Consider the following 16,881-nt stretch of genomic DNA (forward strand, 5'->3'; position numbering starts at 1 on the left):
CTTAAGCAAGCCTGTCTTACTTTTGACTTTTGTTTTCACCTCATAATTATTCTCTGAAACTTATTCATCTTTAACTTTTTTTTTAATTTTCTGCCCAAAAATCCATAGTCTTTATCAAGAAGCTACCCTGCATAAAAAAAAATTAAAACATATCAAGGTATTTTTGAAGAAATGGATTTTAATTTATAAGTTTCTATAAAGTAAATACAGAAAGAATTCTAATGAAAAATCTAAGAAAACGTCGGCGAAAGTCTACAATGCTTAACCTTGGGTTTTCTAATGTCGTTAGACAATCTAAAGCAGGGTTTCCTAAACATTTTGTTCAAAAAGGCCATGGCCCATTCCAACAAGACTTCTCAAAAAATTACAGTTAAAAATGTCTAAGACCTTACTTTGCTCTCCATGATCAACTCCAGAATATCTAGTGTAAGCTTCAAGTTATCTTACCTTTACTGCTCGAGGTCCCTTAAACTTCTGCAATGACCCCCAAGGACCTGCTTGGCCCACTTTCGAACACCCTGGTCTAAAGTTAACATATTCATCGTAGAACATAGTAAACTGTTTGTAGATTGACGAACGCAAGTTTTGGGTTTCGGCTGACTAACAAGTTACAATAAGCACAAAACCTTTGTATCGGTCCACCGAAGGTGTCTGCTCGAAGGTAGCACCGGCAGAACAGCCTCGGAGTCACTTGTGACCCTGATAGTCGCTCTGGCCAGTTTTCTTTTCTACGTTGCGCTTACTTATGCGTCTCTCACTCATATTAGTATAAAATAACACTTAAAACAATAACAAATATAAGAATGACAATTACTACACTGATCATTTTAAATAATACTTAATAATAATAAAAAAAAACAAAAAAAATAAAAAAACCTTAACTATCAATAAAATACTAATAATATTTTTACATGTTAAGTAGTAAGAATTTAATTCGACACTAAAAGAAGATAAAAAAACACATTCAAAGTAGCTTTACAGTATATTTCTAATGTTTTTTTACTATTTAACACCAGTTTTTTACATCAAACTTAGCCTTAGAATTAAAATAGACTAAAAAACGTGTACTAATAAAAACCAGGAAAAATCTCTCAAAAACTAGTGGCCACCCTGAATAGTTCATATTTTAGTAGTTGAAGAAAACTGAAAGATATCTAATATAAAGAAACAACAGTGTTGAAGAAAAGGGAAATAGCAGTTTATCCAGATTAGTAACTCTTTATCTTAGTAGTCAAATATTACATTTTCTCCTTATAAAAAAAATTTACTGCAGATATATGTGGAATATTATTACCATGTAAACTTTACTTAAAAAGTTAGTATTAATATATAAAAGGTGTTAGATTATTATAGTACATATAGGTCTGGTTGTAATATATGTCGTTTTTACATATTTAACACCATTATATTCAAACTTATTATTATGAAAATAATCAAAAGTCTTGTAGTTTTTGTTGGTAATAGTTGACCTATATATAGTTAAATACAGCAAAATAACTTTTTTAAATAGGATATAACGTTTGTCGTAGTTACCGGTTTTTTAAAACACCTTTTAATAAAATTTCTACTCCTATACAAAATATATTACTTAGATAATATGTTTGAAGAAAATAAACTTTTTTAAGTGTCTAGTGATAGTAGTATTTATATAAAAAAATTAAAACAATAGTTTATTTATAAAAAAGCAACAAGTAAAGCAAATAACTCTAAGTTTTAATGGTTTTTTTATATTGAACCTCTTGATAACTTGTTTTCTAAAATGGTTAAAGTTTCTATTAGTTTACATATAATGTATAGTTTTTTCTGGAGAGCTTTGTGTATAATGCATTTTATTCTTAATTATATAGTTTTTAATTGGTTTAATAGAAAAAATATTATGTATACCTTCTTTAATTTTAAAAATAAAACTTCATAACTTCTAAGTCTTAAATTTGTTTAACTAGTTTTTGAATTAAGATTTAAAATTAAAGGTTATTTTTGCATTCTGATGGAAACTTAATGTTTAAAATTTGTGCTGTATTTGCTTATGACAAAAACTTATTTTATTAACTAGTATTTTTTACTATCAAAATATTCATAGTGAGAACTGTTTGGCAGTCAAGTTTATTGAACATTTTGTTTTAAAAATATGACTTGAAACTTAATTAACGGAACACTAAAACTTCCAATAATACTAATTCAGTGCAACATGTAAAAAAATCTTTCATATTTGTACAGTTACATAGACTATTGGTTTTATTAAAAATATACCATTTTAGATGATTCTAAAATATTATTTTTCTTTTAAATATACTTTTAATTTTTTTGTGTTGCCATAAAAAGCTTGTGGTACACGTGTTAAAAGCTTAAAAACCATAGCTCTTACTGTTTTTTATCAGTTAATGGTCTCTCGTAATGTTTTGTTTATGCTTTTAACTTAAAATAATGCTAGAATAAAATAGTATGTAAAAAAACTTTCTAACATATAATTTTACTAAAAGAAAAAAATAGTTGTCATAGCTTAAAAATTAGTCTTTAAGCATATCAAAAAGAAAACATTTAGATATGTTTTCATTCAGTTATAAACAGTTAAAAAAGTTTGTTGTAGCTCTACCAATTATGTTTAATGAAAATACTTAAAGAAAAATGTTAGATTTAAAAAATAATTTTTTTTTTAAATGAGTTGCTTTTTTTCATTATAGATCTATAGTAGATGAAATGAGCATTAAAAGAATTGCATATTATTCATCATCTTAACTATATTATATGGTATATTTATATATTTTATTTCTAATATATTTATATATAATATATTTTGTAGTTAAGTTTAGTTATAAATACAAAATAGTGGTGTTAGTATTAAATTTTAATATAAACGCAAGAATTAACTAAACAGCTTTAAGTTATTTAATTACTTTTTTATCACTCTAAGTAAATAATCACAGTTTATTTGATTAATAAAACAATTATCATAAATCATGCTCACAAAGCCCGACATTTGCCTTTTAACTAGTATAAATTTCAACTACAAGTTGTTTGTTGGTAAAGTTTTGTGATAAATTGGTAAATAAAAGTAATTGGAACATTATGAGCTATTGTATAAAAAGGCCTTAGGACTCTACTTAAAACAACCTATCTTACATTTTGCAGTTCATAATTTTTTTGAATAAAGTTACTGAAACAATCCAACCTAAATTTTAATACAAAAGTATCTATCCTTTACTATGTATAATGTATATCTAACCTTTTTTACAAAATATAGTTTTTTTTAATTTTAGGAAAAGAAAACTAATTAAAAATTTATTTTTGTCGTTTTGTTTAATAGTTCTTTACTAATTTCTCGACATTTCTAATTACTTTTTTCTAAATGTTCTGTTTGTATATTAAACCAAACTTTTAAACTAATTAAAAATTTATTGTTGTTGTACGTGCACTAAAAAGTTTTACCAACAATACATTAAAACGATCGTAACATAAAAAGTGTTTTAAAGATATGACACATAGCAAAACGTTAAAATGCTTTCTAAAATTTAAAAAAATATTTGTACAGTTGTTTAAGTCACTAAATACAAATAAAACACTAGAAAGCTCTTTTAGAAAATAAATTTGTGTTTTTCGCTTTAAAAAATATTTACAAAACGAGTTTGTATAAGAAATGAGCTTGTAAATACTGTACTTTATGTTTTAAAAAATCATAACAATATAACTTTATAAATCACAAATAAACCAGTAAAAATTGTAGATACTACTCTAACAAAAGTTTTTATTAAAATTTAATTAAGTTGTATTTATAGGTAAAACAGTACCAAACTAGAAAAACATTTTTAAAAGCTTCATTAAACAACTAGACATCGATGCACAAGAAAGTTAGTTTTACTATTACTTAAACTGTAGAAAAGTTGTACAGAATTTTGCTTTACTTTGTGATTTATTTACAGTTTATTTTTAAACCTAATACTTAGAAAGATATATAAGCCAATGTAAAGGCTACAACGCAATAAACGTGGAAACGTACCCCTTTTAGAAATCCAGCGCTATTGCATCTGTCCTTGTCACAACATTTTACTGCTTTCGGCTCACCTTTTGAGACGTTCAAATCCAAATCAGTTTCATTAAAATATTCCTTCAAACTCGTATACGCTTCAGTAGGGTTTTCGCAGCTTTCAGATTCAACACAGCCGCGATAGACAGCGTATTTATCTGCGAACTGTACTTCTAGCTTGGTGCATTGAGAACCTATTGAGCAAGTGGTTGCTTTACAACTGAGTTTTGAATTGCCAACAGTAATTCCTTTGCAACACTCGTAATCAACTTTATCACTTTCTACATCTGTTGATGTTAGATCAGCTGAACTACTTGTATCAATTGCAGCTTCATCAGACATGCTTACTTCATTGCTGCTTACAGTAACTTCTACTTGTGGTGCTTTTGTAGTTGTTGTTGTACTTCTAGCAACTTGGCTTTCAAAACCAGCTTCATTACACTTTTCAGTGTCACAGCACTCAATACGCTTAGTAGTAGGTAGTGTGCTTATACCAGTTCCGGTTTCTATAAAATCTTTATTGTTTTCGTATACTTCAGTGGCATCGCAGTTTTTAGCCAAAGTACACGAACGCACAACAACTTTTTTATTGTCAGCAAACTGAACTTCTAGTTTAGCACATTGGTTCTTGTCTTGTCCACAAGGTGTTGTCTCACCACAACTATAATTTAAGTCGTCAGTAGTAACTCCATGGCAGCAACTAAACTCATTTGAAATGTCGTCTGTACTACTTGCAGCTTCGATAAGTGCTGCTACAGCTATTATGACGTAGAACGATTTCATGTTCATCGACTTCTGGTGAGTTATGTGAATGCAATTGTTTTGCACAAGCATTTATATTCTGAGAAAATGTCGAAAACTTTTTCTTCTTCTCTCTTTTCTTCTTTATCTTTTGTTCATTTAGTTTTTTTTTTGACTCACAACTACATTGAAAAAAACATATTTTAAGTTTCACCACTAAATAAAAAGATTACTTAAAAACTAAAATTTTTTATAGAATATCTTGTACATTTGAAAAAATTAAAATTAAAAGTCCAATCAATAAAATTATTTTAGTTGAAAACTACTTTGAAAATGTATATTAAAAGCAAAGTTTCAAAACTACTAGTTATGAAACTTTTTTTCGCAATATCTTAAAAATGATCATAGTTTTGCGAAAAAAAAAGTTTGTAAGTATTTACTAGACTTTTAAGATTTATTCTTTTCAAATGTTTATTACTTTTTGAGTTGTAGCCCTTTGAACTTTTTCTAGGAATTTAAATTGTCCGAATATAAATAGTCGTACACACAAATAAAAGTTTTCAAAAAATGCAAACTTACTAACAAAAACAATTAAAGTGTTTAAAACGTAAAATTGTTTATAAGTAAAAACAAAATACTTTAAAAGAAGCTTGTGTTATTTTTTTATTTATGTGTAAATATGAACAAAACATTCCTTTTAAATGCTTATATCACTAACTTTAATTGTTTTAAATAGAACTTGTTTTGAATATTTTAGAAGGTATAAAACCTTTAACAATTGATATTTAATTTGGTGTTCCTTTTTTTTTCTGCATTATGTTTTTTATCTGTGTAAAATAACAAACGTTTTTACAAGACAGATACTGAAAAGTTCAAATAATTTGAACATTTTATTTTTATACGTAACTTTAAATACTTTTAAAATTGTAGTTTTATTACTAATTTTTTTTAGTTGTAAAGTATTTTAAGTAAATCTTTTGATTAATTTAAAGTTATAGAAAAAATGAGAAAAATTTGGTTTAAAGTAAAAAATTCTTGATAGATTTTTTGTTTTTGACCATCATGTTGTATTTGAATGTTTTTTCAACCTTGAGTTCTTTAAAACATGTCAAGTAAGTGAAGTTTGAAATGTCTGTACATCTACTAAGTAAGTATGTATCTATTTAATGTTACTCTAGATTTTTTTTCTAGTTTTACTTCATTAGCTTGTTTGTTATGTTTTATTAAATAGCAAAAATTTTTACATGTTGTTTTTTTAAGTAAGATAGTCGTACAACTTACGTGTTTTTCAACTTGCTTTATAAATTTATACTTTATGGCAAAGCTGAATAAGTCGAAGATTTTTAAGAAGTCATTAATCAATTTTAAAATTATTTAACGACGTAAATCAAAGGTAAAAAGTTAAGTTTTGCGAATACATTGTTAATTAGTGTGTTTTGTAGTAAAACGCAAACTATTTATGAATTTGTAGTTTTACAAAAGTTTTTGAAACATATTTAAATTTTTTTCAAAGAAATTAAGTAGTATAAACTGTGATTTACTCATTTTAGCTTTACTACTTGACTAGTTTATACAGTTTAATAGTTTTTTTTACCGTGAAAAATAAAATCGTATTAACTGAAAATTAAAGGATAAAAAAAATTATAGAAAAAAAAAACTGATGAAATAAAACATAGAACATCAAAACTGTAACTAATAAAACAACAAGTTTAGGTATAAAAGTAAGCTTGTTAGAGTAATTTTTAAGTATAAACCCAGATTTTTTTTAATTAACTTATTACAACTATAAGAATCATTCAAAACTTAAAAAGTAGTAAATAAGGTAAGCTGATAACAAAAATATTTATTAAAACAAATTGCAGAGATTATAAACTAAATAAAAACGTGGTGTTTAATAAATCTGCATGAAGCATACTTTAATAATTGTTCTCGTGTTTATTTTTGTGAAAAATTAGCTAACTGGTACGTTTACGGATTGGTTAGAATATAGTTATTTTTTAAATTTACAAACGAGCAGTTTTGCACTGAGTATGTTTTGTGTAATTATAAAGTATAAAAACATGCCTCTTTAAGCACAATCTCTTAACAGTTGAATGTTAGACTAAAAATGACTAAAACATTCTTATAATAAACAATTTTGTGATATATTTGTCCAAGTTAGCATTGCCACACAATGAGTTCTAATTAAAAAGTACTCAATATTTTTCAATCAATTGACTTTGCATTAGTTGTTGTTTTTAATTTTTGACGGAAGTTAATTATTCTTAATATAGAGTCAAAAATCCAGTTTCTACAAAATGAACACTTGTTGTTTTCAAAAAATAACTAAATGCTTTTACTGAAAATACTAACTATTTATCTGATTTTCAAAAAACTTCATTTTCTTATAAATGTCATCTAAAACATTACATAGATTTTATTTCAAGTTAAAAAAAGAGTTCTGTTAAAACTAAAAGTTTATCATCAGCCAAATTGTAAAATAAATATGATTTAATAATTCGAGTACTCAAGTGATTAATCTGGTATAATACAATGTTTATGCAAATTTATTTGTAGATGTTTTAAACGCTCAATTGTTTTTAACACAAAAGTAGTAAGCACAAAGTCGAATATTGTTACTAAATAGTACTTTAATTATTTAATAACTGTTATTAAATAGTAATTTAAGCGTACCTTCACAAAGGCTACACTAACTAAAAATATTTTTTTTAGGAAGAATTTCACTATAGTTTAAAAATTTACTAAACTATAAATATTTTTTTGTTGGTTTGTATTACTTCTTTATCTTTTTAGTAACATACAATTAAAGTGTAAACAATACTTATAGTCACACATATTTTACATCTTTCCTAAAGTTAAAGGATAGTCAAAAACCACTTTTAAAACAGTATCAACAAAGCAGTTTTTAATATGAAAAAAAAAAGCATTAATTGGTGTAAAATTGTACAATGCTACCAAATCTAAATATGTTTTACCCTTTTGAATAATTTAAAGTGTGTTGTAGAATTATTTCAAAAAGCATTAGTAGATTGTTAATGTTTAACTAATTTTAAATTAGCAAATTTGATCATTTTAACTTATATGAAAATAAGTAAAAAAAAATTTCGAAAAACTAATTATCAATACATGATTATTAAGCAAAAATTAAAATAAATACTTTTTATAAAAAATTTCAAGTACTTTTAACTTAAAATACTTTAAAAATTAAACCCATTAATTTATACTTTTGCGTGCTTTAGTTAAAAGATTGCAAAACATTTATTGTAAACGGTTTTTTCAATAAATTATTTTTATATTTGTTACTAAATTTTCGAGTGTTGATAAGTACTACTAATCGAATTCAAGCTCTTATCAAATAAGAACTATCTAAAAGTTCCTTTTAGAAAAGCTTTTAACGTAAAATTTTGAATTTACTGAACAGTAATATTTTAAAAACTATCAAAAATTAGTTTAGTCTAAGTTATTTTTTATACAAAGAGGTTTTTAATAAACTTTATTCAAACGCTATTAAGAAAATCGTAAAACAACTAGATAATGTACAAACTTTCTTGCAAACATTCAAATTCTTTAAAATAAATACTTTGACTAAAGTCAAAAAGAGTATGTTTAATTCTTTTGAATGTTAAACTTAAATAGAACTTATAATTAAACTTTTTATCTAATCCAGTTTTTAAAGTTAGTACAATCGTATAGGCAGTTGTTTAAAAAAAATCTTAATAACACATTTTAAAACTATTTCTTCGTTACACATTTTAGAAGCATTAATAACTTGAATGGTAAACTTAGTATGTTAAGCAATTGCTTTAAATTATTAGTATTAACATTAAATACAAACATGAATATATTTGTTAATAAAACTTTATCTGAATTGTTTATAAAAATTTCTGCATAACCTTTTTTATTCATTATTTTCCATTCATTATTATATTTTTTAACGTTAAGAGTAACTAAATACTACATAAAATGTTTCTACAAGCTTAAGTCATCGACCTAATTATATTACTAAAAATAAAACAATTTACATTTTAAAACTAAACTGAGAACAGTTAAGCGAAAGTTTAACTATTTTCTTTTTTAATAACTTCAAAGTTGAAATTATTTTTTTGACGTGTTTTTATTTAATAGAAAAATATTTGTAATTCGTGAGCCCAGCTTTGTAAATTTTTATTTATGAACACCAGTTTAAAATTGAAGTGTTATATATAATTGTTAATAAAGTTAACACACAAAAAGTTCTAATTAAAAAATACTCAATACTTTTCAATCAATTAACTTTGCATTAGTTGTTATTTTTACTTTTTCTGAATTTAGAAACAAAAATCCAGTTTCATACATAAAAATGAACAGTAACTAAATGTTTTTTAGTAAAATTACACGAATAAATATTTATTCATTTTTCAAATGCTATCTTTATTTAAAAATGTTATCCAAATTATTGCATATAAAAACTTAAATTTTTAAATCAGTCAAATTGTCTGAAAAGATGTTATAAATTTAAAGTAGTGAGAATAGAAATGTTGTACAAACACAAAATTTATGCAAAAACATTTGTAGGTGTTTTATGTTTGCAACTTTTTTAGTCATTAAAGTATTAAGTTATAAGTGTTTACTAAACAGTATTTAAAGTGTATCTTGTCAAAAGCCGTATTTATTGTCTACTAAAAAGTTTTAAATAATACTTTCCACAATATTTAAAGTATTAATCAAGTAATAAGTTAACATAGTTACTAATGCTTTTTTTGTCAAAATCAAACATTTAATTTTTTTGTAACTTATCAATAATCACAAAAGTATTAAAGAAAAACTCTTGGTGAAAAAGTAAGAAACCGCTTTAAATAAAAGCAACGGCAAAACGACCTTAAAAACAAACAAGAGTTTGAAGCGCTATTCAGCATCTTGTTGTAAAAGTTTTAAACAAGTAGTTGTTTTTTTGACTGTTTCGACTCACAAAAGTTTTATTTAGCTAAAGTTCCGAAAAAACTTTGTTTAGCTATTTTTTTTATTTAAGCTGTTTTAAAACTATAGCAGATGTTGTTAAATCAAAATATTGGTCGAAAAGTTAACTATAACAAATTGTGATCTGTTTGGGCTAGATTTCTAGGCTAAGATTAAGCAAATACAAGCATATTACGTTTTGCTTGAGTAATTTTTGATAAAATTTTAAAGAAATTGTAGATAAGGTTATGCTGTACACACTTGTATCGAATGCGATTAGACTTCTACAATGACTATTTATTTTCAATAAAAAACATATCAAAAGACTCTTAGTGGTCTGTAAATTTCTAAGTTCGTTTTTGTTTTTATAAAAAACTTCAAAAAATTTTTGTTTTAAGCTTAAGTTTGGCTAATTTCAACATATATGTTCTTTTTTAAAGTAAACACACTTGTGATGAATGCGATTATACTTTGACAATAACTATTTATTTTGAATAAAAAACAAATCAAAGGACTCTTAATGGTCTGTTGTTTTCTAAGTCTGTTTTTGTTTTTATCATAAAACTTTAAAAAACCTTTATTCTAATCTAAAGTTTGGCTAAAGTTAACATATATGATTTTTGTAAAACAAACACACCTGTGACGAATGCGATTATACTTTGACATAAACTATTTATTTTCAATAAACAACATCAAAAGACTCTTAATGGTATGTAGTTTTCTAAGTTTGTTTTAGTTGTTATAAAAAAAACTTTAAATAAATTTTATTATCAAGCTAAAATTTAGCTAAATATATTTTGTTTGTACCTTTTTAAAGTAATATGTTTTGATGAATGGTAAGTTTCTTCTAACTTTATTCAAATTAATAAAAAACATGTTGATACTTAGACTTTTTAGTTTAAAAAATATTTACTTTTCATGTAAAGATTTGTCATTTAATTTTATGTGATCTTTAAGCTTTGTTAATTTTTTTTCTTATTATTTTTTTTTTGAGAAGATAGTTTTCACACATTTTTATCTACCTACTATTATGCAATCATGACGTTTATTGTAGTGATTTAAATTTCGTTTAATGAAGGAAATAGAATTCAATTGTTTAAAAGTAGTATTAGTTTAAAACAATGAAGTTTGCTAGTTTAGAAAACTTACCACAAAAGTCAAACGCTAAAACAAACAGTATTAGTGATTTTATATTTTTAAGCAAAGTATCTTGAATTTTTGGTCATATAGCAGAATTAAACATTTTTGTCATTGTTGATTTCAACATTTTATAATTTTAATAGAGTTTAGAAAGTTTTAATGTCATCAAATTCTCGATGTTTTTTTCTACAACTAATTTAAACTTAAAATGTTATGAAAACATTTATGTTCACTTAAGTTTTAAAACTCTTTATTAATAAAATGAAATCAATATCAAAACTAAATTAATGGTTGCTTAAGAATTCGTTTCAATGTTAGATAATTTCAATAATAATTTTATTAAAAAAAACACTTATTTGTAAAATTTCTGCAGTAGTTAGTTACTACAGATGCTTTTTAAAGTTTTAGATTAATATTTGATCTATCATTTACAATAAGTTTCTCTAAAGTATAAAGTTTTGTTTTTTATTTAGTCCAACAAAATATTTGAACATTCAAAAATTTTTTAGCTGTTGATAAATAGCTTTTTTTAAACTATAATAAACGGTTTGAAACTAACAAGCTCTTGCTATTTTAATGTTGACAAAGTTTAGTATTCGGTATCTATGCTTGTGTTTTAACTTACTTATGTTTTTGTGTCTAAATTGCAAATCAAAACTATAGGTTTTTTTGTATTTAAGAGTTGTTTTAAAACAATTTACAACTACCCATTTTGATATTTTGATAGAACTAAAGTTGTTAACAAAACACATAGTCGTATTTTTTAATGATTCCAAGAAGCTCAAAAAAAAAATTTTGTACTTTTTAATTGAGTCTAGTTGGACAAGAAAGATCACTTATAGTGACAAACTTAAAATTAATACTTTATTTTTAAGTATAGTTTCAATAACTATAAAGCTTAGAAAAGTAAAAATTATGATACCATTAGATTGAATGAAACTTAACTTTTAACAGCTGATCTTAAAAAAATACAAAAAGAAATGCTACAACAAATTAAAAAGATTCTTTTCTTCTAAAAATGTATTAGATGCTACTTTAGATATAAAACTTTGTTAACAAGAGATTTTTTCATCAGGTTTTTTTTTTCATACTTACTGGTAAGAAAGTTATCTACACTTTGTTTGAAAATATGCAAAAGATTACTGATTTACTTGGCTTATCCAATTATTTTTGAAGTTTTATCTTTTAATGTCATTAAGTCTAAAAATGTTATTGTTTCTTTTCTGCTTTCTTAAGTTTTTTTCCTTGTTTTTGCACTATTTTTTTTCTTTATACTACTTAAAAAACCTAAACAAAGCTTTTGTTTCAAACCGCTGTATATAAACTAAGGTTTTTTTACACTGTAACAGCTAGTATACCAAATGTTTCATTTTATTTTAGAAGTTAGATAAGTAAAGAAAGTAACTGATTGTATAGTTGTTGTTCTTTAAATTTCTTCTAAAAAAAACTTTTTTTAAAGATTTATACAGTTTGATTTTACTTGTGTTAAGTTCTTTTATAAACTGTTAAAACTTTAGAGAAATTCATTGTATAAAAAATATGCCAATCATCGAACAATTAAGCCACTGTTTTTATTGCAATTACAAAACTTTGTTCTTATGAACTTACACTAAACCCGCAGAGAAGTGCAACACTTATCGGGCGGTGAACTGCAGAGGTTTGCAATCGCTTACACAGCAGTGCAGAAAGCTGACGTTTACATGTTTGACGAACCCTCCTCTTATCTCGATGTCAGGAAAAAGTGTGTGTCTGAAACTAACAAATGGAATTAATTTGATATATAATAAGTATTACGACAAAGATAATTATTCAAAAAACTTGTAAACATTAATTTCTATCAGATATTAAACAGATTGTACTTACCATGCTTACAACTGTTCAACAGACTGAACGCAGCCAAGGCTATCAGATCCTTGTTGGAAGACGACAATTACGTCATAGTGGTGGAGCACGACCTGTCGGTTTTGGACTACCTGTCGGATTTCGTGTGCTGCTTGTACGGGAAGCAGGGTGCGTTACACTTCCCTCCAGCGTCAAGGCGGGCATCAAAATGTTCCTGGACGGTTACGTGCCGAGCGAGAACTTGCGCTTCAGAGAAACGAGCCTCACTTTCAAGGTTTCTTGCGTTCTACTTGAAGCGTGTAAATAATGCATGCTGTAATATAAATTTAAAGTATAGAGAGTGTTTGTGTTAAAAAACACAAGTAATATTATTCTTAGCACTGTCATTATGATCTTTTTGATTAAGTGGTTCGCTCGCAAAAACTCTAACCTACAATTTTAGTAAATATAGTTTTCATTACGTATTTAAGTTTATATTTTTTGTTGAACAAAAAATAAGTTTTATAGTAGACTATTGAATTACGTTTCGTAAGAATTAGTATATGAAGTTTTTTTTTTTATGTAAACTTTATTTATTTGTACTAACAATAAAAATGACTATACACCAGAGTAAAGTCTTTTTAAACTTAACAATAAAAATGTGAGCAACATAATTCAGTGAAAAGGCTCAACTGCCAAATAAAAGAATAACATTAAAACTCATACCGATATTTTACACAAAACTTGCTATTAATATTCACTGTGTGTCTTGCAGGTATCGGAGTCGGCAGACAGGGAAGATGCAATTAAGAAGAGCTACAGGTACAAGTACGGGGACATGCGGAAGAAGATGGATGATTTTGAACTGAGTATCAATGCGGGGGAATTTACCGACAGTGAAATTGTCGTCATGCTCGGAGAGAACGGAACCGGGAAAACAACTTTCATCAAAATGCTTGCTGGTTGGTTAATGAATTAATTAAATACTTGATATTGTTTCAAAAGCAAATAGTTTGGATATGAAATACAGCTTCCTAATTACTTTAAGCTTTATGCTGCATAAATTACAATTAATAATAACTTTCGGCTTCTCAACTTCTTCTAAACAAGATCACTTATGATGTTTTAACCTCTGCAGGTAAATTTGAATCTGATTCAGGCGATAAGGTACCGCAACTCAGCATCAGCTACAAGCCCCAAAAAACATCCCCTAAATCGAAAGGAACCGTGGCAAACCTACTAGCCAATAAAATCAGGTAAGTTTTATCATAAAAGACAAACCATTAAGTGTACAAATACAGGTTACTAAAAAATAATTTACTCCCTAAAAGTTTTTAGGCTTACAATTTACTTTTTGTAGTATCTTCACAACAACCTTTTTAATTTGCCATTAAAAGCAAACACTAAAAATTATCGAAACAGTTTAGAAGAATCAATCTAGTGTATGTAGATCTGTTTCTACATTACCTCATTGGGTCAAATAAAATATCGAAATATAGTTAAAATGTTTTACAATTAACTTAAATAAATAATACAGGTCAGCTTACTATGACTCTCAGTTTAATACAGATGTAATGAAGCCAATGATGATTGACAAAATTAAAGACCGTGATATTCAAAATCTTTCAGGTTTTTGAACTTTTTTTAAATATTTTTTTTTAATTCAATATTTATATTCTTGGTTCAAATGTTAGACAAATATTTTTGTATAACTTAAATATTTCTACCTTTATTTACTACTATAGTTATCTAAAAATAGGGTTAATAGTTATGAAATTTATATATTATAGCTAGAATGTAATATGGCTATATATTGTTTACTAGTACATAGTCTACAATATTAACTATAGACTAAAGTTTTTCTTCTGTTCATAAGAATGTTATACCTATGTTAGCTCTTGTTTACTTAATCATGATTAAAAACAAAAGTATTTGTTAAAAGAAGGCTTTAAATTATCATCAAAAGATAATTATATTACACTTTATAGTTTATTTTTTTACACGAAGTAAAATGCAAAGAGTAACATTTATGTAATGGTAAATAACATAATGTTTATAATTTTTAGAAAATAAAAACCTCTATTGACAGTAAACTTCAAGTCACTGCGTAGATTTTAATACATTTTATTACCTTCAATTTTATATTAACAGGAGGTGAACTGCAAAGAGTAGCATTAGCATTGTGCCTCGGTAAACCGGCTGATGTTTATTTAATCGATGAACCTTCAGCTTATCTGGACTCCGAACAGCGTATTGTTGCTGCCAAGGTTATATATAAATTTTTAGACCAATACCTTACAAATACTTTAAGTATTTATTTCTTTTGTCTGCTTACAGTATTCTACAAGATTACTGTTGTTGCAAAATTTTTACGTGACAGAATTATTTAAGTTATTTTATTTTACACAATCTAACTTTTGAAACCCTTACAAACTATGAAACTTTTAATAAAACGTTCTTATTCAATGACATAATTTAGTTTGTCAAATACATTTGAAGGTCTAGAGTCATAACTGTGTTAAAACTTTTTCAATATAAAAGTAAGAAATTTAAAACTTTTGAATGATTCTATGAAAAAATCTCGTAGTTACAATCCTTTCTATTCAAAAATCTAGTTTATCAAGTAACAATAAATATAACATGTTTTAGACTATAAAAACTTAACAGATTTTTAGATTAAACTTACTTATTACTTAACTGTTAACACAGGTGATCAAACGCTTCATATTGCGCGCTAAGAAGACAGCATTTATTGTTGAGCACGATTTCCTGATGGGAACTTACTTAGCTGATTCTGTCATTGTATTTGAAGGTAATATTGGATGATACTGACAAAATTGTAATTAAATTAACGGCAAAATATTAAGAAGTCGTAGACACGTTTGTATTTAATAAACGTAAATTACCCATTAATTCTTTTCCAATATAAAACTTCTTTTCATATACTTTGAAAAAAAAATAAAATTTGCTTATTTTTTTTTTACTTTAAACAATTATAACTTACAGGCACTCGTTCAGTTAAAACTGAAGCATTGCCACCTCAGTCTCCAGTTAACGGTTTCAACAGATTTTTAACTTGTCAATTACCTTTAGAAGGGATCCTAAGAACTTTAGGTTTATTTAAATTTTGAAATTAAATGGCGTCTTCAAACAGTGAAAATTTTCTTTTTAATTTTTCTGACATGCTGTGTCGTTGGATAAAAACATCTTCACAAATGTTTGAAAAATTTTAAGACTGTTGTTTTTATTAGAAAAGGGCATCAGAAACCGATAGAAAAATTTAATGAAACTTATATTTGACTTTATGTTAACTTATCTCGCCAAAACTTGTATTTTCCACTATCAATCAGGCCTCGCATCAACCAGGAGAACTCTGTGAAGGATGCCGAGCAAAAAGATTCAGGACAATATTTCTTTGTGGAAAATCGACAATGAGAGAAGTGCATCGAACACTGGAGGCGCAATACAAGAGAAGGAAGGGATCGGACCAATCAGGAGGAAGTTATTGAAGTTTCACATTGATAGTTTTCTTCTTTCAAGAACTTTATGCAAATTAGTATATAGCTGAAGGATTCTTTTTTAAATTACTTTAGTTTATTAGCCCGCATATTTGTTCTGAAAATTAGATAAAACTAGTATGTTATTAAAAATTGTAACATTCGACTATTATTCTGCATTTGATGAACGGTAGTAGTATTTATTGTGTCAATAAATTATTAAATAAAATACTTAGAGTTCTTTCTAAAGCTGTGCGGTTTAAATACTAAAATAAATCAATAATTAATATGAGGACCAAACTTATTTGAAAGTCAGCCAACACATAATCTTTAAAAAGAATTTGTGGTATCAGTTTTTTCAATCTAATACTATTGTAAAATTACCATATGCAACTACACGACTGCTTTCAAACATTAATGGTAAGTAGTATAGTATTATGGTTACGAATATGCTTTTTAACAGTACACGGAAAACTTTTAATTTGATTGACAAGTGAAAATTATCTTTTGAATATAAGTTGAACAAATTTGAATAAAATCCAATTATAATCAATTAGTTTTTCAGCTGTTTTAAGTTTGTATTGATTTCTTTTAAACAGTTTCAAACTAACTAAAAACTTATTAAGTAAACTAAAGACAAAATATTGTATTTTAAATAATGCCGACGGTGTGTGACGTCGTAAGTGTGTGATGTCATAAGTGTGTGACGTCATAAGGTAAGATCAG

The 16,881-nt window shown here is 25.9% G+C and overlaps 1 pseudogene; it reads left to right on the plus strand.

Annotated features, from left to right (window-relative positions):
- The first annotated feature begins 10,735 nt into the window (after positions 1-10,735).
- Positions 10,736-16,093, plus strand: LOC145828882 (ATP-binding cassette sub-family E member 1-like; annotated as a pseudogene).
- Positions 16,094-16,881: the final 788 nt, after the last annotated feature.

The sequence above is a fragment of the Thalia democratica genome, chromosome 2, assembly GCF_965202585.1.
Source record: "Thalia democratica chromosome 2, ktThaDemo2.hap1.1, whole genome shotgun sequence".
NCBI lineage: Eukaryota > Metazoa > Chordata > Thaliacea > Salpida > Salpidae > Thalia > Thalia democratica.